The sequence below is a fragment of the Periplaneta americana genome, chromosome 6 (assembly GCF_040183065.1).
Source record: "Periplaneta americana isolate PAMFEO1 chromosome 6, P.americana_PAMFEO1_priV1, whole genome shotgun sequence".
In the NCBI taxonomy this organism is placed as follows: Eukaryota; Metazoa; Arthropoda; class Insecta; order Blattodea; family Blattidae; genus Periplaneta; species Periplaneta americana.
This window is the reverse complement of record NC_091122.1, coordinates 14,587,852-14,615,701: the sequence shown is the minus strand read 5'-3', so window position 1 is coordinate 14,615,701 and position 27,850 is coordinate 14,587,852. Positions and strand designations below refer to the sequence as shown.

Here is a 27,850-nt window from a genome sequence, read left to right as displayed (position 1 = left end):
TCTTCTCGTACAATCATGGGAAGTTAATGCTGTAAAAACAAAATGTCTACGAGTCAAACTGTTCATTATTACCAGGATAAATACAATAATACTGAAATATATTAATCGAGTTTCAGTTATAACGTACATAATTAAGTAATTAATTCACTTTTTCTGCCCAAGGGCTTTTATAATGACTATTACACTTTTACTACGTCACACTACTTTTGACCAACAAAACGGTACGAAAGGACGTCTTTCAACCAATCATGGCTGCTTATCGCACAATTTTATCGCGTCCCTAGCATTTGTTTAATTTTATCGCGTCTCTAGCGTTTGTTTATTTTTGTCACTACCCTAGCATTTGTTTCTTTGTTTGCCAACATTTCAAACTGTACTGGTCTGGACGTCAAAAAAAAACAGAAAATTACAAACCACTCCAGTCGATGCACAGCACTTTCAAATATAACTCGCATTGGCATTCAAGAACAAGAATTAATAAAGATCACTGGTCGTATATGAAGAGCACCATTCGGAAATCCTGAATAAGTTGAGGGATACACCATTTACATCAACGAGTTCACTTCTTTTACGCACACGTCCAATATAACATCAACTGAACCTCACCAACCACTAAAACATTCAAATTTGAAAATTGTACTTTCAATAATTGTTTCTTTTAAAATTATTCATGTTTAATTTTTATTTCATCATCGTTAATTAAAACGTTTCTTGTTTATTTCATCATCCCTAATTCAAACTTTTCTAACACTTGTTTATATTATTTAGGTTATGTTTGTTATAGCTTCTGCTATATGATATTATGGATAGTCACTTATCAGAGATTGTTTAATACTAAGATTTATTGAAAATCATCTGTCAAGTGACGTTGATTACTGGGATCCGATGATTGAAGTGGAATGCCAATGTTTTAATAAAAATGAAACTGAATCAACAAAGCCTTCTTGACTAGTAACCGTCCACAGAGTTGAATGAAGATTCCATAGTTGGCACAACTGATAACAAGAAAACATAATCATAAAACACTACTGCCATCTAGCGTAATGTTGTGATTGTACAATAGTACATTTGAAGACAGCTGTATTTTCGTAAGCCATTTAATATTTTATTGTATTGGAGTACTTTGTTACTTCTAATCTTTATATACTTTCTTCTAATCGTGTAATAGTCAATTAAATCCCACTCGAGTTTTGATTTCTCTAGATAAATCTAAACCTCTAGTGAGATTACTGTTGAAAAGTAACAATTTTACTGGTATTATTGAAGTTGTGTAATTGAACTCATCATTTCGTCAGAATATGTAAGAATTTCGTCAGACTGAAATCTGGAGCTCCAAAATTTATGTTCCAATTATTTTGTTTTCTGAGTCCGTCTTGCTTCAGTTGAATTGTAACACTAGATTTAAAATCTTTGCTTCATTTAACCGATTCGATCCATTTATGAAACTATAAGAAGTAACAACCAAATGAATTGGTCATTGCTAGAAGGCCCTTTGTCCAAAAATGTTAGTTCTGAATAAATCGAAAAAAACTGTTTTTAAGAAATACTAATCTTCGTAGAGCAATGTGGTGACTGTCCATCATAAAGGTATATTTTGGAAGCACAATTTTTATTTTGTTGTCATATGTAGTTTGTATAATATTATTAATTAAACATTCAAATTTAAGGGCCTTTTAGCAATGAACTTAAAATAATTTCACATTTGGTTAAAAATGGAGTACTGTAATAAAATACACGATTGTAAATTAAATAAACTACCATTATTTCAAGTTAAAAGTATATTTCTCTTCTTAAAATATATTTTAATTACGTATTACAAAGTTTTAGGCCCTTGTTTTAAATCTAACTTGACGATTTCATTCTGTATTTTCTCTATGTTCTGCTAGTGGAGAATTTACAACTTTCTCATAATAAGGTAACTGTTCATGGGGAATGTAGCATAGAATTTTCTTGATATCCTGCATTTTGTCTGGGTTGATTGCAATCAATTCGTCATAAGCAGGACGTTGGGGAAGGACTATGTTTTCAATTCCAGGTAGACAAAGAGCAAAGGTATGCCTAATACAACCATCAATGAACTTGGATGTTGAAACAATATGAGGAAGAGTAGCATTGTACATATATTCATAATAACTCGCAGGGGCGAATGACAACTTCGAACACCGAGGTACCTTTCTACCATAAGATTCTACAGAAAGACCTCTTTTGTAAAACATGGGCCACCAGTTAATGGGTGACTTTATTTTTGTGCATGCATAAATATTTTATATAGCCTATAAAGATTTTTGTGGCCTAAGGAAATAACATTTTTATGCAATATTCATTTACGTCATTGATTCAGTGTAAATATTCTGAACTTACCTACAATCCTCACCAGTTCGTCTTTCAGCCACCAATTCTCCAGAGTAAGTCACATGTTCAGTGCCTTTAACTTTGGCTTTCTTTAATAGATTTCGTTTCCAACTGCAAGTATCACTACATCTCTTTTTACTTTTCAAACTCTCAGTCTCCATTTCAATTAGCCGAAATTGCGTATAATATAATAATTTGTATTAAAAAACAAATAAAGATCGGAGCAGAATAAACAGACTGCTTCAAATAATGAAGATAGCTGATAGTATAGTAAGTATAAAGGTTCGTCATCAGATGGAAACACCGCTAAATGACAAGTTCACAGCTAGAAGGCCCTCTATCCTGGAGTAAGGGCATTTTAGCATGACACGAAAAATGAAATGCTCAACTGTGCGTGTGTATGAAGGCTTGAGGAAAGTCCTTTTAGCACAGATTGTGTATTTATGTGTAAGGATGTTGAATCTGTAGTTAACTCATTTTTGCAAAAATACGGAGAAAGGGGCTTTTAGCAATGACCAATTCAAATGTAAGGCTTCTATTAAAGTCTGACCCCAAGGTCAGGGAAGACGACGGTCAAGAGGTAACATGAGCTTGGCCAGCGTCCTCTTTTATCAGTCTTTCGAGATTCTATATAAACTGTTAACAAATTGTAAACGCGCTTGCCTGCCGGCATCTGGTAATAAAGCTGTTCTGTTACATACGCATTGAGGACTTAGTATTTATTAGTATTAGTATTTATTTATTTAACCTGGTAGAGATCAGGCCGTCAGGCCTTCTCTGCCCCTCTACCAGGGGATTGCAACTTTAATATGAACAATAAAATTACAATTAACATTAAATTTACAATTACAATTACACTAAAAATTAAAGTACGACAAGATTACCTGATTAATGAAAGCTAGACATTTTATCATAGAAGTTAAGAACAAAGAATATTTTTGTATTTACTGAATTACAAATTAAACCTACAATAACAAAATTCTATAGTGATGAAATTACCGGATATTGAAATATTTTGTGATAGATTAAGAGAACTATTTACAAGAAACCATGACTGAACGAGTCTCAATTACTGACCAAGTGCCTAGTAAGTTTGCGTTTGAATTCAATTTTATTTCGACAGTCCCTGATGCTAGCAGGTAACGAATTCCAGAGTCTTGGCAGGGCTATTGTGAAAGAGGATGAGTATGAGGAGGTGCGATGGGATGGTATTGTTAGTATTGTTTCATGGCGAGAGCGTGTGTTCAGATTGTTGTGGGAAGAAAGGTAAGTGAAGCCAGACGACAGGTACGAAGGAATAGAAGAGTTCAAGATTTCGAAGAGAAGGAGAAGTGAATGTAAATTTCTTTTCTTATCTAGTTTAAGCCAACCTATTGCTTCCAGGGATGGGGTAATGTGATCATATTTACGAACATTGCTTAAAAAACGTACACACAAATTATGAGCACGTTGAAGTTTCGTTTTGTTGTCGCTGGAGAGGTCAGTCAGTAAAATGTCAGCATTGTCAAAGTAGGGAAATACAAGCGTCTGCACAAGGGACTTTTTTTAAGCAAGAGGGAAGATGAACATTTATCCTTTTTAGCACATGGATAATAGAATATACTTTTCTGCAGGTTTCTGTGATTTGCATGTCCCAGTTGAGATTATTATCCATGTGAATGCCAAGATTTTTTACCGAAGAACTGAAAGGGATATGCTCTGTACTTACTTTAACGGGGGAAGTTCCTGCAACGATCCTACAACTTCAGTCTGTTCGAAACCCGAGGGCTACGGATACGACTCTTTTTCTTCACTGCAAATCCAGCACCCTACAACATTCCCTATTTTTTAACTTCCTCTTAGTTTCTATATACGATTCCATATATATTAATGTTACCTATCATAAGATATCTTCTTCTACACCGACATTTTCTTCCGTCCACCATTCCTTCCAATGCAGCCTTTAGTAGACAATTCTCCTTAGCTAATGACCCAGGCAATTTCGTTTTTTATTCTTAATCATTTTCAGCATTATTCTTTCTTCACCCACTCTTTTCAACACAGCTTCATTTCGTACTCTATCTGTCCATTTCACACACTTCATTCTCCTCCATATCCACATTTCAAATTCCACACGATACCTCCATTCTGGTTGGATGATCGTCCACCTCTGCTTCGGCATGTGGACGTGAGGCCAGCAGCCGGCTGGTCGGTCTTGGCCCTGCAAAGGGCTGTAGCGCCATGGATTTACTTTATTTTCAATTCCAACTATAACGATGACGTATTAATTAATAAAATAATAAAGTATTTTGATGCATCTTCATTCCAGTCATTTATATGTTTAGACAAGGGAGAATGTTAAAACATGTAAAAGCTTAACGATATATTCAATTTAATTTTAATTTAATAAGAAATTATTATTCGTACACAAATGGGGTGATTAATAAATGCGGGTAGTATAAAGACTGATAATGAATTTAACATAAGTATTTTAGAATAAAATTAGACTAATTAGATTCATTTAGAATAACACAGTTACCTGTAATGACATTATTATTATTATTATTATTATTATTATTATTATTATTATTATTATTATTATTATTATTATTATTCATTACAATTTCAAACGACTCATTGGCGTCATATTGATGAGTCATTCGACTATCAATTGCATTGTTGTCTGCAGACTAGGCCTCCTGGAATGAGGAAGCGATTATGGAGTAGTTAACGAGAAGGCTCCGCCTTGCTAAATTACAATGAGGGAAGTATGAAGACAGAAATGAAAATAAATATCAAACTTTTTTTTACAAATCCTAAACACCCTTACAATCCCAACCATGCTCGCAAATACAATCACGAACAGCGTAAACATTTCACGCTATTATAGTAATTCCGTGAATCTCATGCCACTTTTTTCCTTTTCTTTTGTTTTAGAATATCAATACCTTGTCTGCGTGTATGTTTCTCTCTTTTAACTGTTAATGTTTAACAAACTATGTGCGTGCTTCCAATTATATATTTTAATCCTTGCCCTGGTGTTGATACCCGCTATGAAGCGCTGTTCTATTGTTTGCACCATTTTGTTTGTTAATTCCAACTTCACACGTGGGTTGTATTCAAACGTGCTTGTAACTTCTCTAATTATATTTTGTTAATACCAATTTGAGGTGTGAATTTACGTACAAATATGTTTTTTTAAATTTAAATCTATTTTCTAGCTCATTAAATAGTTTCAGCTATTCATATTATTATATAGTTTCTGTTACTGTATGCAAAGCTTTTGTTCATATTTACTTTAATTGTCAAGAACTAGAGTCTAAAAGTGGATCTAGCATTAATAAGGTGTTTTTTCAAGTTATTTTTAGCATTTACTACATACTATTGACGACACTGATTGTTATCTGCGCCATCTCTTCGTACAATTAGTAACTACTGAAGCCATATTTACACAAACAAATCAATCACAATCGATTATCAAGAGCTAGATCTTTGAACGCCAGTGTACCTGGAAGTAGACAGCGACCTCTTCCGGCACTAACTATGATGTGACATGTTAAATCATATTTCTTGACGTGAATTACCATTGTGTATTTCTTATAGTAAGTAAAAACTTCTTAACATTTTGCTAAAATTATTGCATTTCATGTGCAGACTCACAATTCCCAGATAAACTGTCTGGTAGATATTGTATATGAACAAAATTCGTCCGAAGAGGAACAGTTTGGAAAAATCGCAGACAGATTGCATGCCTATCACTTTTTCGATAGCAGGGGTGGAAAACAAATAGCAATAAATTGCCTGATCTGAATTTATCATCACGGAATCAATCACAGGAAAGTATTGTGAATGTGCAAAATATAGATTTCGAGATTTTAGCGGAAATATAAATGCGTATGTCTGTTTTTTTGCAGCCGCCACTGTACGACTAGACCTGAAATTTAATAAGCTCGAGAGGACAAATAAAAAGTAATACAATTAATTTCTCCCAAGCCGAGCGTGAGATAGAAATGGAATATTAAAAACATTGATCAGAAGAAAAAAATAATTCCTATTCTATAGGATGTTTCATAACTACAGGTACAAACTACAGGGGTAAGTTGAGGACAATGAAATAAGCCAAAAAGTTCGGATAAACATAGGTCCGGAAACCAGCTGTTTCTCAAATCTAAGAGGTTTTAGTATGTCTCGTAGGTAGGTACAGGTATGCAGTCGATATGCACTAGAGGAAGAGAGCGTTATAATGTGTACTCAATATGAGTACCGTTCGTGATAAGGCAGGAATCAGCACGTATATTGAAAATCGTACACGTTCGAATATCCCTGGAATGTCCCTAATGTCTTGACAACCATTGATAATGTGTTGTCGTAGTTCATGAGGGCTGAAATACACAAAACATTTCAAATATACCCAAACAAAAATCCAGAGGATTCAAGTCGGGACACCTGGAAGGCTATGTTGTTGGTAAGCAGGGCCGAAAGTGAACCGGAGCTCCGTTATGCATGTACTATAGCAGCTGACTATTCCAAAAAAATGTACATCATCAAGAAGGTCGCGTGGCTATCATTGCAAAAGACGGAGATATGCATAAATCATTAAGTCTTCTACATAAGACTCGAACGTAGCAACGGTTGCAAATGTTCGAGGTGTATTCAATTGCTGACCACACTGATGACATATCTCGGAAATGGTTGGTTTACGGATCTTGGTATATTATGAATTTTTGGCTTGTTTCATTGCCCCTGCAATTTTGAGACACCCGGTATGTATGTAGCTTGTGACTACATCGATGTTAACGTACAGAACGTGTGGGTTGTCACGCCGTCTTGAAATATGCATGTGAAGTTTTCAATTAGCGGTTATGACTGCTGTATGAAAATTGGAAGTCAGACCAAACGATAATCGATACAATCTCGCACATTCATGGGTCGTGGTGAAGTTTGCCAGTTATACATATAACTACAAATTCTATTCTCATGATTTGTCTCACAACTTTGTAAGAGATATTTTCATTAGACGTTCTTTGTGTCTTGGTATATGTAGGTGCAAGTGCAGAGGGTTAAGGCTTCGATTCACGATAGGAAATTGATAATTTAACTTCCTTTCACAGTGACCGGGTATTCATCTCTGTCTTACTATCGACCTCTGTTGTCTTTTTTAAATATTTTATTTAACAACGCTGTATCAATAATGGGAATATCTAGGGTTGGTTGAATTGGTGATAGCGAGGTGGTATTTTGATGAAGCGAGTCTCCGTGGTGACCCTGCGTCGTCTGACCACAGGGTCACGAAGCCCCTCAATATGGGAGAGTCCAGTGTTCGTTCAGAGCTTCATTCTCCTCTGTACCTCATTGGATTGAAAGTATAAACAGATTCAAATTTTGCCAGTCACAAAACACATTGCACTTTTCTTTGGACATCCATCTTGTATAATATTGTAACAATGAAAATTATTGCATTTGTTCGATTGTTACCGGCTTTTGTTTCCTTCAGTGATTCAAACTTACAGACGAAAAACTTTAAGGGCCGGTTTCACCAAGCTTCAGTAAATCAATCCAAATGAAACATTAACTACTGAACATTAAAATATTTAACGATTCGCTAAAATGCGAATTGCTCACCAATCATATTTTCTTAACATTTAATGAACAGTAAGTAATGGCTCATTACGGATAAATAACTGCGATCTATGAATTTTTCATAACTATATTAGAACATCTTTATACGAAATCACAGTCTACTATATCGCAACTCGAGTACAGTATTAGAAAAAATTTTTTTTGCGTCTCTTGGTAGTGGAAATGTTAAAATTTTGACCGCGTTTTACACGAGTACGTTTATATTTGCGCTGTCTCCGTAGATGTCAAGCCGAGCAGCTATATATGCCTCGACGCACTGGCTACGTCACGGCTGTCCGGTGGAGCAGTCAGTAGCGATCACGTTTGTAAACCCTAGGACCCGAGTTCGATTCTCAGTGAGAAGTTTTTTTTATTAACGTAACTAATTTTTATACATGTTACCTTTCAACATTATTTTGCAACTCTGGCTCCACTAGGAGAATTAAAAAAAAACTCCTGGGAGATAAATTTTCTTCCCCAAACAAAACAGAGATAGACAGACAAATTAAAGACAAATAAAAAATACACATGTGGATCTAATACTTTCTCCAGATGCCACCGGCATCAATTGCTGCCTGGCATCTTCAGGACATTGAGTCCACCAGATCGCTGAAATAGTTCTGGTCTTCAGCGAGATCTTCCCAGGTAGCCAGAACTTGATCCCACAACTGATCTGGATTCTGAGGTGGGTTGTCTCGATATTTGTCGATCCTCCTCTTTTTCATGCCTTTCCGTGAACCGTCTTTGAACGTTTATGGCGGTGTGTGCGGGATGGTTATCCTGCTGGAAAATTAAATTTCTTTCCGAAGGAAAACGATTATAAATTCCATGAATCCAGCTCTTTCGCTTCTGTTTTAAAGTCAGTGCAAACATATCTTATCGCTAGCTATAATATAATTCTAATAAATGAAAGTTAATATGCCAATTAAGTTTTGATATGTTTGAATGCACATTATGTATTAATTTACTAATATTTCTTAGGTATGTAGTTATAATAACCACTTTCATGTGTTAAAATAAAAACTCAGTTTTATGTTACCTAGTTGACTAGTTTCAGCTTTATCTGGACCGTTTTCATGATATTTTAACATATGATCTATTTCTTCTAAAATTTTGATATTCGTGACGCGGTATGATCTTTCGTGAATTTTTTTGTCATTCAAATTTTCAAACTGATCGTTTCTTAAACGGTTAACATTATCTCCATCCGACTCTTAATTTTTTAGCAGTTGCAGATATAACAATTCTTCGTCGAAACGTTCCGCCATTTTATATTGCAACTAATGAACCATTAAAAATTTAAAGACTGAAATTTCTATCACTAAATTTAATTATAGTCTTACTGGTTCGTTAGGCTAAAGACGCTTGGTGAGATATAAAAATGATTTAATGAACCAGCTCCGCCAGAATTAAAACAGACTTTAGTGCAAACCTTCGTACTACCACTGTTTGACTATTGCGACGTAATACTTACAGACTTGACAACTGACCTTTCGAACAAGCTGCAGCGTGTGCACAATATGTGTGTCAGATTCATCGGTAATGCTCACAAATTTGACCACATTACACCCTCGTTCAAATCTTTATCCTGGCTGCAACTTAGTAACCGTAGAACACTTCATTCGCTCTCTCTTCTGTTTCGAGTTCTCCACACTTCTACTCCAAATTATCTTCGTTCCCGGTTTAACTACTTATCCTCCAATCACAATCTAAACACCAGGTCACAGGAGAGCGAAATCCTAGCAATTCCTGCCCATAGAACATCCCACTATTCATCCTCTTTTACTGTCTCAGTCCCCCGTGAATGGAATTCTCCACCTCAGAAGATTAGGGGCTGCCAGACAATAACCACTTTCAAGAAAAGGCTGAACGAATTCTTACGGGCGCAGTCAATTGAAGTTATAATTGTGATCGAGTTTAATAATTTAATTTAATTTAGGTATGACTATCATTATCATTACTTACTTACTTATTGGCTTTTAAGGAACCCGGAGGTTCATTGCCGCCCTCACATAAGCCCGCCATTGATCCCTATCCTGAGCAAGATTAATCCAGTCTCTACCATCATATCCCACCTCCCTCAAATCCATTTTAATATTATCTTCCCATCTACGTCTCGGCCTCCCCAAAGGTCTTTTTCCCGCCGGATTCCCAACTAACACTCTATATGCATTTCGGGATTCGCCCATACGTGCTACATGCCCTGCCCATCTCAAGCGTCCTAATTATGTCAGGTGAAGAATACAATGCGTGCAGCTCTGCGTTGTGTAACTTTCTCCATTCTCCTGTAACTTCATCCCTCTTAGCCCCAAATATTTTCCTAAGAACCTTATTCTCAAACACACTTAATCTCTGTTCCTCTCTCAAAGTGAGGGTCCAAGCTTCACAACCATATAGAACAACCGATAATATAACTGTTTTATAAATTCATTACTATTACTGTTATTATTATTATTATTATTATTATTATTCAATTATTTTATTGGTGTTGTGAAGATGGAAAGAATTGTCATTGTATTATATTAATTATGTATTATATTGTCTTGTATTGTAGTATTGTATTGTATTGCTTTGAATTGTATTGTATTAATTATGTTATATTCATAGCATTGTAGTAATTTTCTATCATACTGGTTGAGTGGAAGAGAAGGCCGAATGGCCTTAAATCTGCCAGTTAAAATAAACCATTATTATTATTATTATTATTATTATTATTATTATTATTATTATTATTATTATTATCAAATAAATTAATGAATCATTAAAACCTTAGTGAAGCTTGGTGAAACCGGCCCTAAGAGTTTTATTTTCACCTGGCACCAATATTACATTTGTACCACTAGTCATTCAAAAACCATAATCCTCTGAAACTCCACCATGGCTTTTGAGCCACAGTGTATAATATTCCTACTGAATCACTCTGTGTATGAATCAATTAACCTCTTCTTTCAACTAAGCAAGATTCCTTTATCTTTCCTTTGAAGCGAGGAAACTGTAGCCTACTTCTACCATAACGAAAGCGGTAAAACATGAAAAGATTGAATCTTTTGCGTGTAAATCACAAGTGCAGAAATAACAGACAGTTATTTGAGGCGGCATTCTGTTCAGCAACTTCCGATACCATTCAGTCATAATGAGCGTTCGTCTGCATTCAAACTGCAACATCGTTAGTGAGCACTATTTCTCGACTCGCTAATGAAGTCGTCGAACTCATGATGCTCTCTAAAGAAGTGTTATACACGTCAGTACAGTGACGCACATGCCTTAGTGTGGGCCAGTATTTGTGTGACCTTTGGTTTTCTCAGAACTTGTCAAACTGTGCCTTGTAATATGGTAACTACGTTGCAAGTAAGGAATAATACAGATGTTGCATTATTTCTCTGCTGGTGAATGACAGTTAAATTTTAAGTGGTTTTTTAATTCGCGATTGTCACAATACTAAAAAGCAAAACAAAAGGTATCTGGTTGTCTTCATTCCAATACTCAGGTCACTGCTTGCTTGAGTATTATAGTCGCGTCGCTGTTATTTCCGGCGTGTTTCCTCCTCTTTGCTTACTTCTTAGGAAGTGAAGGCTCTATAAAGTCTAGGTAGGAAGTATATCGTTCGCCATTTTTGTTCTTTCGTTGCCGAGCTACCAGACGAATCTAATTGCCGCATCGTTAAACATTATCATGTCGTAGCTCGTATGATAATAAATCAAACGCACTGTAATTTAGCAAATAATTGAGCGGCAAATAACGTTCTCGTGTGCTTTCTGCGAACGTCAACAAAAGAGCCAAAATGGCAAGCGATTATATTAAGTATTTATCAAGCCTTAGGAAATGCGTAACGTCATCAGCAGCGAATGAAAAGGCGCACACGTTTAAATGTATTAGACCTGCAACTTGATTGGGTGCCGGAAATAAGAGCGTCCACACCTGTGGAGTAACGGTTAGCGCGTCTGGCTGCGAAACCAGGTGGCCCGGGTTCGATTACCGGTCGGGGCAAGTTACCTGGCTGAGATTTTTTCGGGGTTTTCCCTCAACCCAATATGAGCAAATGCTAGGTAACTTTCGGTGCTGGACTCCGGACTCATTTCACCGGCATTATTACCTTCATCTCATTCAGACGCTAAATAACCTAAGCTGTTGATAAAGTGTCGTAAAATAACCTACTAAAATAAAAATAAAAAATCATTCAAAGTCATCGTGTCTTTATGGTAAAAACACATATCACATAAAGATCTTAAAAAAATATATATGGAAACAAATAGCTTATGAAATGAAACCAGAATGTAGGTTCTAATAATATTATTTTATTGTTAATATAGACTAGTATCTTTCCACGTTATGAGCAATATGAACATTATAGGATTATATTATTCGCAGAAGATATTTACTTTGTCATTTTGCTTCGGACTTGCAATAAGTACGTACACTCGGAGTTCCATGTTCTTTTGCACCCTCAATGCTTTGTTTATTAGAATGGAAGGCTATTTTGTGATACAATTTTTAACAGGCCTTCAACAGGTTAGATGTTTCGTTGAATAAAATGGACATGATGCGATTTGAAGAAAAGAAAATATTACTCTATCTCCTTAACGAACAAGGTTACAAGAAATACATACTCGTAGTATTAATTCTTCCAAACAACTTTTGTTTGGAGCAGTTCTTCATATGGAATCTTGATTAACAAGATAAATGGAACTTCCTGTATAATTTAGGGATGATATAGCACCGGCTTATATTCTACAGCAGGCATGTCAGAAATCAGACTCTAAATGTGCAGTTATGTGCGCGGATTGCCGGTCTTTTTGGACATTATAAACACACTTAACAGAAAAAAAAAACACGGTTATTATCAGTGTCTATATTTGACAATTGTAAGACAAGAAACTTTAGGCTTACTCAGTTATACTTGACAAAGTAGTGGTTTGTAAAGCGAAGGAAAAGAATATTGCAGTAATTTCGAAACAACGAAAAACGAACAAGTATTTCATAATTATTTTAAAGTAATAGACCCTACTCTTTCATTGTTCGTCAAGCATTATTACTTATTGGAACCACTGGTACACACATGTTGAAGAAAATATACTTCCAATTCATTACATGAAGTAGGACATTGTGAAGTTTTTACACTGAAATAATTTCTTGCTGTATGTCAATATAAATTAACATAAATATTAATAAATAATGTAAATTAAGCTTAGAATTTAAATTCACATATAGTTTATTTGGAAAACGTTGAGAGCACGTATCGACAAGTAGGGAGCGTTACTGAAAGAAATTAAAAGTGTAAGTATATTAGCATAATATAATGACGTGAGAAGAAAAATTTGTCATTATATATTTTTCCAGAAAATTTTTCCGCCTTGCAAATAGTTGCTTTCATCACTCCTTAAAACCTCAAGAGCCTTACATGTATTCCTCATTATATTCTCATCACTTACCAGTTTATGAAATTAAAGTCGTAAGTCGTCTAATCTTTGATGGCTGTATTAGTACAGACTCCAAAACAACGTCATTGTTAAGTTCGTTTTACCGTGAGAGTACTGATTAACTTTACTAATCTGATCTAAATTGTCACAACACTATTACCTCGACATGGGCTGATGAAAGCTTTTCATTTTAAAATAATTGTTGTTGGCTGATGAAAACATTATAACAATTATGTTATATGATTCGTAATTTCTCTTCTCCGTTATCTGTGAACTTATCACTTTATTTATCATAACTCATTCACAGACACAGCCAAATCAGTACCCCTACTGAAACTGCGTTACTGAAACAAAAGCTGATATGCTGTTGCAGGTCTGTATAGCCCTGTCGCGTTCCCCTCCAAGGCGATTGACTCCCTCCGGGTAGGGGAATAGAAAGTGCACATCGCACAGAGACTACTGCACAATGTGCAGGATTTTGGCATGCCTGTTCTACAGAATCTTCTCCACTATCTTGAAAATGCTTCTTGTTGGTAACGAATAGGCATAATGGTCCTGTTACATGACTTCTTCGTTCATCAAACGTAAATCATTTGGATTTCTTCTTGTGCGGATATTTGACGTGTTATAATTTGTGCTATTGTATTGAATCATGTCCAATCTTTGCAAGAGAATATTGTTGAAGGATGTGCAATCATTCCTGGAACACCATGGTAATTGAATCATGTACACCAGTCAATGCAGTGTTATGTTCTGATCTCTATTGAGATGAATTGATGGCAATTCTAAGATATTCTCCGTAAGGTGTAAACTCTCAACACAGGAACTGTAGCTGTGAAATGCTTCGGTTTTGTAGGCCTACTGTATATAGAGTCATCAGTTGCCCCCTTATTGTTAATTTTTATGCAATCCTTCTTTTTATTGCATGCTCATGAAACTGCAGTACTTTTTCCTAGGAGATTTCAACGCAAGGTTAGACGTGAATTTTTCTCTCTCATAACCATAATATTTACGTAGCTATTATGTATTTGCATAATTATTTTATCATAGCCTAGTAAACAGGGTAGTATTTATTACTTTAAAATAAATAAAACTGGACCTTATTGTTCACTGACATTGTATAAACACAAGTAATAGGCCTAATGAATGTTTAGATAAAATATTGATTCATGACAACTTTAAAGCAGCATAGTAAACTTGACAAAAGTTGTTACCGTCAAAGCCTATAACGCAGAGCAATCTGGGTATATATGATCTAGGCCTTCACACAGAAAAAAAAATAATTAAAAAATACTGGAGTGTTTGTTTTAGGTAATACTATGAAATAGTGAATGATTGAAATGTATCCTTTTGTAATATTTCATTTCTGTTTAAAGTCGTAATTAAGAAAACTTCAATACTATATCTGAAGTACAGTAAAAAAAATTTTCTCCTTATGTGTATGTTTGAATATTCATGAAATCTTGCTTCTGGCCGATTCGATAAAAATATGTAATAATAATAATAATAAAAATAATAATAATAATAATAATAATAATAATAATAATAATAACTACCTCCCATTGGAGGTTGCCCAGAAGGACTCAGTATACTCTCCTACATGAATTTTACAATATTAAATGTTTACATAAATTTTGTAGAAAGAAAATTAAAATAAACATATATGAATTATAAAGTGAAGAAAAGAAAAAAAAATAAACAGAGTGAATATGATGACTCAGAATTTGGCAAGAGCGTTTCAAAACTGAAGTTATGATGTCAGCAGTAAGTGTCTGTGTTAGTTCAAAAGTCTTCCTGAAGCTTTCAAAGAACTTGGGAAACACACCACGAGCTCCAATAAGAAGACCAATCACCTCAATGTCTTCAAGCTGGTATTTTGCTTTGAAGTAATCAACTGTTGGCAGAAAAATTTTGATCTTTTCTTTATTGACATCCTCCGGCTGGCTACACCCCGTTTCAATCCTTATGGTAGGATCAATTATATATCCTTTGTTGGTAGTCTGGGAATACGCTATGATGTCAATACGTCTAGAGGAGTCATTAGTAACAAGGCAAATAACTTGCTCTTCTACTATCCAAGACTTTTCTTAAAGCAGTTGCAATTAAGGATCGAACATGATGGTGTCTGGCATTTCGGAGGAGTAAACCTCTGTTACACTGACCTAGGACGTGGGCAAGGGTTTCAGTCTCCGGGCAGCCATGTCTGCACTGGGATCCGTCCAAAGAGCGACCAGGTACTCCTCTAACTGCTGCTAAATTGGCATTCATTTTTAGGCAGGTTACCCATTCAGATGTAGATAGTCCAGACTTATTAAAAACCCAGGCGTTGGCTTTAGGTACTTGGCTGTACAATTCTACACCTCTGCCTCTTCCAGGCATTACTTTCCATGATTCGAATTCTGCATTTCTTAATTCCTCTCTTAATTTCCTAGTCACAGATTTACGAAGTTCAACTGGACAAGGGAGACTTACTGTGGTTTCAGGACTAACTTAATTTTCCGTTTTTTAATTCGTTTTTTTTACTATGAAGTTCAGTACTGAGACTTCAGGGGCGGTTACGCTATGACGTCACCTTACTATCCCAAATTCTATCATTTTTTCTCCATGTAATACCGGTAAATCATTCACTCCTTTCCCAATTCCACCGAAATCGGTAGAACATTTGCATTCCCCACCAAAACTCATCCCTGTTTGTACGTACGTAATGCCCATGGATCATGAATACTGACTAGAGAGATTTTTCCTTCGTTCAAGTGACTCGTCAATTCTCTCCCTTTGCGAACTTGATCAGCGAGTTTAACTGAAAGATGTGCCAGTCCTTGGGGGTTGGTTCGTGCTGAATGTCGTTTTCCGTGAATATTAAAAGTGACGTCGCGGATGTGTTTTTATTTCCCTCGGTGTGTACACGCTTGCATTTAATGAAGCCATTAGTATAATTAAACCGTACTCAGGTTCTTAACGCAAAGCGAGCATTGGCCGTGTGTAGGGTAACAATTTTATGTAAACCATATTCACTGAGGGGGAAAATAATTACAAGCGTTTAGAAAAACCCAACTGTAATGTAAATAAGGTAAAATGCTGTTAGGGTCAGTGGAAAATTAGAAAATCCACAATATTAGTTTAGTAATGTATCATAGCTTTTTGTTACATTCACTTATTTACTAGCAATGCAAAGCAATATTGAAAACTTCATTTACTATGTTTAGTAGACTAAATATACAGTCTGTTCCGTTTGGGTATGGATAATATTAATTTATTCTTGCTGCTTATATTATGATTAAAAGATGAGAGTTACCATATATGAAAATCTTACTTACTACTTACTACTACTATTTACTGGCTTTTAAGGAACCCGGAGATTCATTGCCGCCCTCCCATAAGCCCGCCATTGGTCCCTATCCTGTGCAAGATTAATCCAGTCTCTATCATCATATCCCACCTCCCTCAAATCCATTTTAATATTATCTTCCCATCTACGTCTCGGCCTCCCTAAAAGTATTTTTCTCTCCGGCCTCCCAAGTAACACTCTATATGCATTTCTGGGTTCGCCCATACGTGCTACATGCCCTGCCCATCTCAAACGTCTGGATTTAATGTTCCTAATTATGTCAGGTCAAGAATACAATGCGTGCAGTTCTGTGTTGTGTAACTTTCCATAATCTGAAAGGACAAATGAAAGTCGTAGATGATTAAAATGGCTACTACAAATCAACAGCGGGCACAATGTGTTCTTTGGTATGCTAAATTTGAGAATGTTAAAAGATTTCAAAGGGAATTTCGACGTGAGTATGGTGTGCGTACAATACTCATCATTCAACTGTTCCTAAGCGCTTCGTTGATTATATGACCAGTTTAGATGCCCAAGAAATCGTGAACATGAATAAAACAGTCTGCCGTTCTATGGATACTTACTTCTTAATGATTCTGAGTTTACATGGCCATGAAATTGTGATCTTGTAACGTCTCCAACTTGAAATATTTATTTAATATAAATTTGTGCTATCATAGAAAAGAAACATTGTACGACACACATTCGTAAAGCCATCTTTTTGGCCCCTGTGTGTTTGTGAACACTCGTGCCAACAAAAAGATAACCTTTACTAACTTGTCTCTTAAATAACTATTGATTCACTTCTGAGAATTAAAAACTTTTTCCATGACAACCAACGCATTAGCAACCATAAAATTTCATACATTCATTCTTTTATAACTTTTTCACAAACAACATAGTCAAAGAAAAGGCGTACAATTTAAAGTTGAATTTAGATATCAATAATTGAATACAGATACCAGTAATGGATAAAATATTGTGTAGTACACAAGAGTAAACTGAATTTATGCGCTCGTGGAAATTATCACCCTCAGCTTCGCCTCAGGCGCTAAATTTCCTACTCGCGCATAAAATCCAATTTTACTCTCTTATACTATAAATTACTATTATTGATACAATCAACATAAAACAAGATGTTCTAAACAGAAAATGATATAATCGAGATCCTGATGATGATAGAATTTGGTGACAGAAGAAATACATAACAAAAGGTATGCACACTTTTTAATGAAACTCATCCAAATCGACCATCTATTTCTCAGTTAGCTGTGAGTAATATAGTAAAATAGAAGCGAAATTCAGAGAACATAAACATGTTTCAATTCTATCATTTACTGTTATTTTAACCTGGGGGGTTTAATTGGGCATCAATTTGGAAAAATATTCTTTATCATTTCTTTAATACTTTACGCGCATCTTCCTCCTTAGAGGGAGCGCCGATGCAACCAGCAGCATATCATTAAGGAAATAAATGAAATATGAGTATCGTCATATCGATGGCTAAAAAGTGATACCTCATATCTGTAAATCTGCGGGTTAATAAAATAAATGTTTTTAAAATTAATATTTTGCAAAATAGACAAACGTTTACATACATTTCTGTTTTGCAAGATCTTCTACTCGAAGACAAAATATTAGTTAACTGTCTATTCTTGTGAACATAATAATAATAATAATAATAATAATAGGTCCACGCCTGTGGAGTAACGGCTAGCGCGTCTGGCCGCGAAACCAGGTGGCCCGGGTTCGATTCCCGGTTGGGGCAAGTTACCTGGTTGAGGTCTTTCCGGGGTTTTCCCTCAACCCAATATGAGCAAATGCTGGGTAACTTTCGGTGCTGGACACCGGACTCATTTCACCGGCATTGTCACCTTCATCTCATTCAGACGCTAAATAACCTGAGATGTTGATAAAGCGTCGTAAAATAACCTACTAAAATAATAATAATAATAATAATAATAATAATAATAATAATAATAATAATAATGTAATTAAACTAAATTACTTACCATTTTTGTAGATATGAGGTATTACTTCTTAGCAATCGATATGTTAATTATTGCATTCAAGATATTGCGTCGGCCTGTGTGGCGTAGTCAGTAGAGCGCTGATCTTCTGTGCCCGAGGTTGCGGGTTCGATTCCGGACCAGGTCGATGGTATTTAAATATACTTAAATGCGATAGGCATATGTCAGTACATTCACTGGCATGTAAAAGAACTCCTTCGGGACAAAATTCCGGCACACCGGCGACGCTGATATAATCTCGGCAGTTGCGAGCGTCGTTAAATAAACCATAATTTAAAATTTTCAAGCTAATTACTACTAGTGCTTGAGCAGCGAATGCTGTATTTATTTTCTTGCACTGATTACGAAGTCATTTGTTGTGGAATTGAATGGAGGGCACTACGACCCGGCATTTCGACCTTTCAAGATCTATTGCGCTAACCCTTAAACTAGGGACATTTCCAAACCCACACCGGCTTACTACGCTAAGGTTTGCTGCGTACCCAAGTCTACATTCGTCCCTAGGCCAGCTCCTCGTGAATCACGGGGAATGCTACGAAATGATGACGAAATGGAGAAATGTTGACGGAATGATGTAGATGCCTTGTATGGGAAACGGGATAACCCCGAGGATAATTAATATTTAATATTTTAGGAGAAAAATTCGCTCCGGCGCCGGGGATCGAACCCGGGTCCTTGGTTCTACGTACCAAGCGCTCTGACCACTGAGCTACGCCGAATTCAATCCGCAGCACCGGACCGAACCTTCCTCCTTCGATGCTTCCCTTTTGGCCTGACTCCAAGTTAGGCATACATGTTGACGCATATGTCCAATGTCAACTGCCATTGTACTAGGAGCGCACTCAACTGAGTGACATGTTGGCCGGGAATCCTCAGTTATTATGCACTGCTAGCTGAGAGAATATTAATTTGTCCTACAGAATTTATCTGTAATGTCGACACTTAATATAAAAAAATATTAAGTGATTCTATTAAGTGGTTGGCTAAAAGAATCCCGTCATATGGCTCTTCCAGTTCCAATGATATGCCGGGAACCTAAGGACCATTCAACACTGTTACTTTCTAGGAACCATAGATCGGAAGATTACAGAGAACTTGTCAGCGAGCTGATTCATAACTATAACGTGATGGGCTGTCATATCTCTCAAAATAACTTCTTGGATTCTCATCTATTTTTCTTTTCTCAAAACCTTCCGGTAGTGGCAACGAACATGGGGAGCGTTTTCATCAGGATTTTTCTGAAATGGAAAGGCGCTACTAGGAAAAATGGAGCTCAAGTATTCTTTCAGACTATGGCTGGACACTCTAAAGAGATGTTTCTAAAAAAAGTTTAGCCCAAACTCTATTTCACTTGCATTTTAGGTGCATAAATATGATTTTAAGTAAAATGTTACAAGGTATCAATACTACAAAAGTTTGAATTACATTTCATATAATTACTCAAAAACTTTGGATGATAGAAAATGTTTTAAAACAGATTTCAAATCAGCACGAAAAATACTATAAGAATCATTCTTTCGTTATCTTTTAACAAAAATATGTTTAATTTTGTTGACCAGTGTTATTAATCTGGAAAATAGGGAGTCACAGTAGACACAACAGATTTAATCTTATAAGTTTGTTTTCCAGCAGAAACCGGCATAAAAATAGATGAGACTAATCCTCCTTTTCATGCGTTATAAGAAAGCTGTCTTCTTCAGAGATAGCCTACTAAATAATAAAAATAAACAGTAAAACTTCTTTTATGCGTTTTGCACTTACAGTAGAACCTCGATTATCCGTCACCCTATTAACCGATCTGCTGATTATCCGACTGTCTTCTTCACGCTTTTTTTTTGCTACGGAGAAAATACGAAGTTCTGTACATTACGTTAGTACTGTACGTATTATTTTTATGGATAGAGCTATTGCAATCCTATGCCACTAGCATTACACAGTATGTAGTAGGAATGCTACTTTTTAACTTTGTTCTAGAGTATGCCATTAGGAAAGTCCAGGATAACAGTGAGGGTTTGGAATTGAACGGGTTACATCAGCTGCTTGTTTATGCGGATGACGTGAATATGTTAGGAGAAAATCCACAAATGATTAGGGAAAACACGAGGATTTTACTGGAAGTAAAGAAATAGGTTTGGAAGTAAATCCTGAAAAGACAAAGTATATGATTATGTCTCGTGACGGAAATATTGTGCGAAATGGCAATATAAAAATTGGAAATTAATCTTTCGAAGAGGTGGAGAAGTTCAAATATCTTGGAGCAACAGTAACAAATATAAATTATACTCTGGAGGAAATTAAACACAGAATAAATATGGGAAATGCCTGTTATTATTCGGTTGAGAAGCTTTTATCATCCAGTCAGCTGTCAAAAAATCTGAAAGTTACAATTTATAAAACAGTTATATTACCGGTTGTTCTTTATGGTTGTGAAACTTGGACTCTCACTTTGAGAGAGGAACATAGGTTAAGGGTGTTTGACAATAAGGTTCTCAGGAAAATATCTGGGGCTAAGAGAGATGAAGTTACAGGAGAATGGAGAAAGTTACACAACACAGAACTGCACGCATTGTATTCTTCACCTGACATAATTAGGAACATTAAATCCAGACGTTTGAGATGGGCAGGGCATGTAGCACGTATGGGCGAATCCAGAAATGCATATAGAGTGTTAGTTGGGCGGCCGGAGGGAAAAAGATCTTTGAGTAGGCCGAGACGTAGATGGGAGGATAATATTAAAATGGATTTGAGGGAGGTGGGATATGATGATAGAGACTGGATTAATCTTGCTCAGGATAGGGACCGATGGCGGGCTTATGTGAGGGCAGCAATGAACCTCCGGGTTCCTTAAAAGCCAGTAAGTAAGTAAGTAGTAGGAATGCTTCTGCCATTGCCGGCAACTATAAACAGTTACTTATGGGAGGCTGTGTTTTCCCAACTTGTAAAATAGTTACAATCTGCTTTCAGAAAAATGTCCCCAAGAACTTACAACTGCAAAACCCGTGCACCATTCAATATTGTCCTCCTGTTCCAGTGGCCGTACTCTGTTACTTTATGCAAAATGTCTTCCACGTATGTCAAAAGAAAAAAAAAATATAGATATAATTGAGCGGCTTTGGAAAAGAGAAACTGCGGTACATGTCGCATCAGAATACGAGATTGGCATTACAACTGTGAGCGATTTAATAGAAAGCAAGGATAAAGGGCTACATATTACTGTACTTCATTGTGTTTGTTATTAATTATGAACATAATATGTCTAATATGAAGACATCAGTGGTTGCAGCATGGCAGGAACTTTAAATTATGTACGAAACTATATTATACACTTAATTGATGAAAATCATAGTACGGATTATCCGATTTTTTCGATTAACCGTTCAGTTCAGCCCCTTCATTACCGCGGATAATAGAGGTTCTACTTTATATGTTTTTCACACTTTCTCGTTTCTTCTGAAGTCTCGGCATAATTCCTATATATTCCATCTTAGGTAATTTATTTGAAATATACGGTTTTGTTCATATGTATTTTACATTTACATTTATACATTTTAAACTTCAGCTGATATAGAACGCCATTAATACTTTCTAAATCAGTTTTTTTCTCGAAATTAGGTTTGCCGTGATAATATAAGAACGCGAAAATACAGCACGCGTTCACTGTTAAGAGGTAGCCCACTTTGAAATTGAATGAATATCGAAGCTGTCCTTGCTTACCTCCAGCAACCTTGTGTCCTTTGATGACGCTGTTACTACTTTAAAAACAGTGAAACTTTTGTAACACACGATGGTGTAATTGTACAAATTATGAAACAATTATAAAAATTTGAGGTCATGGTTTATTCCTTAGGAGCTGGCAGTCCAAAACAACTGACTTCTTGTAAACTAATCGTTGTAATCACATATTAATGAAGATCACACGATAAGAACAAGGTAGACCAGTTTCGTAAAATTTTCTGGATTGCAGTTTGAAATGTAATATACCAGTCAGCTTTAGCTGTAACTAGCCAAGATTTTCTACTACAAATAATCTTACATCCTTCAAATCTATGTAGGCCTATTATAAATTTGAGTACTGCATTATAGAGTCAAAAATGATTTAAGGGTTTAGGTACAGCTTATAGCAGTATAATTTTGGAAATATTCAACATTTTCCCCTCCATTACTGTATCTTGTACAATAATGAAAATTAGTATGTGTAAAACATTGTCCTTCTGCTATATTTAAAAAAAATATTTTTAAGATTAAAAAAAATTACCTACAATTTTATTTTCAAAATGCAGTTCAATTTGCAGTGATGAAGCGTTTCCTACATAACGCAAAAACTATCCAACATTCTGTCATGAAATCTTTTGGGTATATTAATGCATGTCATATCTGCAATATGATGCAAGATGACTTCTCTACCTTTGATAGATTATTTAATAAAAAAGAATTTCATTTAAAAATATATATTATTTATTAAGGTATGTAGTTGAAAGAGCATGATATTATAAACATGAGTTTCAGCAATAGAATAAAAGAGAGAGAACATGAAAAAGTTAACAAGTTTATGAGTTATGAGGGAAACCTTCATCACTGCAGAGTGAACTGGCATCAATTTGAATTTTGAAAAAAAAAATATATATAAATAGTTTTTTAAATCGTAAAAATATTTTTAATATAGCAGAAGGACAGTTTTTTACACATACCAATTTTCATTATTGTACAAGATACAGTAATGGAGGAAAAAAATGTTGAATATTTCCAAAAATTTTACTGTTGTAAGCTGTACCTAACTCTTTAATTGTGAACTTATAAAGTTCTCTTTAGAAAATTTTTCTAAATTGATTTAATTTGTTTTCTCCATTATAGTCTTCAAATACTACAGTATTTCATATATTATTAAATGTCATTTCAGTTTTAGGTTTTTATACGTTTTTTCTTCACACCTCATAAAACGTATAACAGAAGTATTACTTATCTAGTCCACACCTGTGGAGTAACGGTCAGCGCGTCTGGCCTTGAAACCAGGTGGCCCGGGTTCGAATCCCGGTCGGGGTAAGTTACCTGGTTCAGGTTTTTTCTGGGGTTTTCCCTCAACCCAATATGAGCAAGTGCTGGGTAACTTTCGGTGCTGGACCCCGGACTCATTTCACCGGCATTATCACTTTCATGTCATTCAGACGCTAAATAACCTGAGATGTTGATATAGCGTCGTAAAATAACCTACCAAAAAATTACTTCTCTAACGTGTAATTGAAGAGTTGAAGAGTTTTCTTCGACACCGGTTCGTGATTTTTTTATAACTATAGGCTTACTTAAATTATAGCTTGGTAGACGATAATATCTGAAATTGGCTTAAAGCGGCTACACACGACCCAATCTGCAGGGTCCGATTTGCAGGGACCCTGCCGATCGGGTGGTGTGTAGGCTTGCAGGGACAACAAACCTCTTGTCGGGTGGTTGGTTCGGGCAGCCACCCAATCTGCCGACTCCCCCACTCCAACACCCTGCAAGTTGGGTCGTGTGTAGCACGATCGGGCCGATTTCTTGTCAGTTGCAGCTTGCAGAAGTGGCGTTTATGAAGAACTGAGGGCAGTGACAGTGAGTGCCACGTGAAATGAAGGAAAAGGAGAAAAGTCTGGAAGGATATTTTTGAACTGTATAAAGATATGCCTTTTTTATGGGACATTTCAAACGCAAATTATCTGAACAGAGATATGCGTAATCAGGCTTTAGAAATTCTTCTCGAAAAATACAAAGTAAGTAGTGCACAGCATGCCAACACAATAGGATCAACGTTATCAATATGCACACCTATGCTTTGTCGGAGTTTAAATGTTTTCTTATTTTTAAGAGGTTAGGTACAGCTTACAGCAGTAAAATTTTGGAAATATTAAACATTTTTTTTCCTCCATTACTGTATCTTGTACAACACTGTCCTTCTGCTTACTTACTTACTGGCTTTTAAGGAACCCGGAGGTTCATTGCCGCCCTCACATAAACCTACCATTGGACCCTATCCTGAGCAAGATAAATCGTCTCTGTCATCAAATCCCACCTCCCTCAAATCCATTTTAATATTATCTTCCCATCTACGTCTCGGCCTCCCCAAAGGCCTTTTTCTCTCCGGCCTCCCAACTAACACTTTATATGCATTTATGGATTCAGATAATACAATATAATATTTGTTTTATTCAGTCTTATGACAAATAAATTATTAAAACAATGACTTATATTTCATAACATGTAGTCACTGAGTTTTATACAAATAAGTTACGAATGTTTTAGCCCATTCAGGCATCTTCAGGTTAGTGTACAATATCTCATTATTAAACTTTAATAATGAGATATTGTACACTGAACAAGTTACGAACGTTTTAGCCCATTCAGGCATCTTCAGGTTCAGTGTACAATATCTCATTATTAAACTTTAATAATGAGATATTGTACACTGAACAAGTTACGAACGTTTTAGCCCATTCAGGCATCTTCAGGTTCAGTGTACAATATCTCATTATTAAACTTTAATAATGAGATATTGTACACTGAACTTGAAGATGCCTGAATGGGCGAAAACGTTCGTAACTTATTTGTATAAAACTCAATGACTACATGTTATGAAATATAAGTCATTGTTTTAATAATTGATTTGTCATAAGACTGAAAAAACAAATATTATATTGTATTATCTGAATTGACATTGACAATCTGAATATTTACAGCATGCTTTCTAAGTTAATTTCTGGATTCGCCCATACGTGCTACATGCCCTGCCCATCTCAAACGTCTCGATTTAATGTTCCTAATTATGTCAGGTGAAGAATACAATGCATGCAGTTGTGTAACTTTCTCCATTCTCCTGTAACTTCATCCCTCTTAGCCCCAAATATTTTGCTAAACACTTTATTCTCAAACACCCTTAACCTATGTTCCTCTCTCAAAGTAAGAGTCCACGTTTCACAACCATAAAGAACAACTGGTAATATAACTGTTTTCTAAATTCTAACTTTCAGAATATTGACAGCAGACTGGATGATAAATGCTTCTCAACCGAATAATAACAGGCATTTCGCATATTTATTCTGTGTTTAATTTCCTCCCGAGTATCATTTATATTTGTTACTTTTGCTCCCAGGTATTTGAATTTTTCCGCCTCTTCAAAAGATAAATTTCCAATATTTATATTTGCATTTCGTGCAATATTCTCGTCACGAGTCATAATCACATACTTTGTCTTTTCGGGATTTACTTCCAAACCTATCTCTTTACTTGCTTCAAGTAAAATTTCCGTGTTTTCCCTAATCGTTTGTGGATTTTCTCCTAACAAATTCACGTCATCCGCATAGACAACTGTCCTTCTCTGTGAAATATATATATATATATATATATATATATATATATATATATAGCCTATAAATTTTTAAGGTTAAAAAAGATTTACTTTTTTTTTTAATTCAGTTCAGTGTGCAGTGATGATGCGTTTCCCTCATAACTCAAAAACTATCTAACATTCTGTGAAGGAATTTTTGTTGTGTGTATTTATGCACGTCATATCTACAATATGATGCAAGATCACTTCTCTACCGTTAATAGATTGTCTGATAAAAAATAAATTCATTTTAAAAGTGGTCAAACATCAGTATTTTCTATTACACAAAATAAAAAAAATATATATATTGTTTATTAAGGACAGTAGTTGAAAGAGCATGATATTGTAAACATGAGTTTCAGCAATAAAATAAAAAAAGAGAGAACATGAAAAGTTAACAAGTTTTTAAGTTATGAGGGAAATGCTTCATCACTGCACAGTGAACTCTCAACATTTTTAATCTTGAAAATATATATATATATATATATATATATATATATATATATATATATATATATATGCCTAAATATTTTTTTAATCGGAAAAAATTTTCTTCATATAGTACCTGTTCATCGTTCTGTAACAACAAACTCAATGCAATTCCAACTTTTTGAAACTTGGAAAGTGAACGAGCCATGATATATCTTTTCACAACGGAGCGGATCAGCCTACTGCAAGTTGGGTCGTGTGGAGAGCAGAACCAATTCGTCCGACCCAACCGCCCTGCAAATCGGACCCTGCAGATTGGGTCGTGTGTAGCCGCTTTTACAGTTAGACGTCCCTCAGCATTTCCCCGTCCCCGGCACTGTCCATGCCCGTTTTCATAGAATTTTCAACTTCCCTTTGTTTCCCGCAGGGTAAAAAACTTTCCCCACCCTCGATTACACAAACAAACACTCATTTCGTGGTAATTTCCAATAAATGAAAGCCACGGCCCATTTCCTGGAAACATAAAGCAATCGTTTCCGCGGAAACACGACAAATGAAGAGCGCTGAGTTGATTGTCCTACCTTCGTCTGCTGGCGCTTCGTTGTACCAAGAGCGGCGAGCAACAGGTGCGTGTGACGTGGGGACGGCGTCGGCTTGCTGCTACTGCTGCAGCTTCGCGACGGCCGCACAACTTATACACGACGGCGTCGTGACGTCACCGCACGGCGCTCCGTGGCGAGAGCGGCATAATCGTCCACGTCACACCCTCGCGACATGCTTCGTCACCGCCCCCACGTGAAACCGCCACTGGAGGCTGCCTGTGAGACACCAGACAAATCACATTATCAAAATCTGCCTTTCTAGTAGGTCAGAGTCGTTATGAATGCGTATATGCAGAATTCCCTGACTTGTTTAACCATTGCTGAATGGTAACAGCTTCCAGTTCAGGCCAAGGAAGTAGCTTCACTTGACAATGGTTGGTTTGGTGCTAATATCTCCAGATAATGTCTGGTCTGGAAGTGCAGAATTCCCTTATTTAACCGTGACACTATAACTGTGCTATACTATATTACCCATAGTCCCGTGAAGGGGAGGGACAGAGGTTGGGACTGTCCTCACACGTAATGATACATATGCAGGCCTTAAGGTCCTCCCGCTCCACGGATCGCCACCTAATTCCTCTGTAGTCTGCAGAATTCCTTTACCTCTCCACCCCTGTCCGCTGGCTTCAGTTCTTTTGTGGATATTATCGCACTATAGACTATTGTTTCTAATTCCTATTGCCAGTTTCGTCCTTCGTACTAGTAACTCATGTTGAAATAATTCTGTATCTACTCCAGTGGCG

The 27,850-nt window shown here is 36.0% G+C and overlaps 1 protein-coding gene across 1 annotated transcript in view; it reads right to left on the bottom strand.

Moving 5' to 3' along the window:
* LOC138701022 (uncharacterized) overlaps positions 1 to 27,217 on the bottom strand; it is a 138,324-nt gene extending 111,107 nt beyond the window's left edge. Inside the window, exon 1 of the mRNA XM_069827518.1 lies at positions 27,087 to 27,217. The gene's annotated coding sequence lies outside the window, so the exon portion shown is untranslated. The remainder of the gene's footprint in view (positions 1 to 27,086) is intronic.
* Between the last annotated feature and the right edge of the window lie 633 nt (positions 27,218 to 27,850).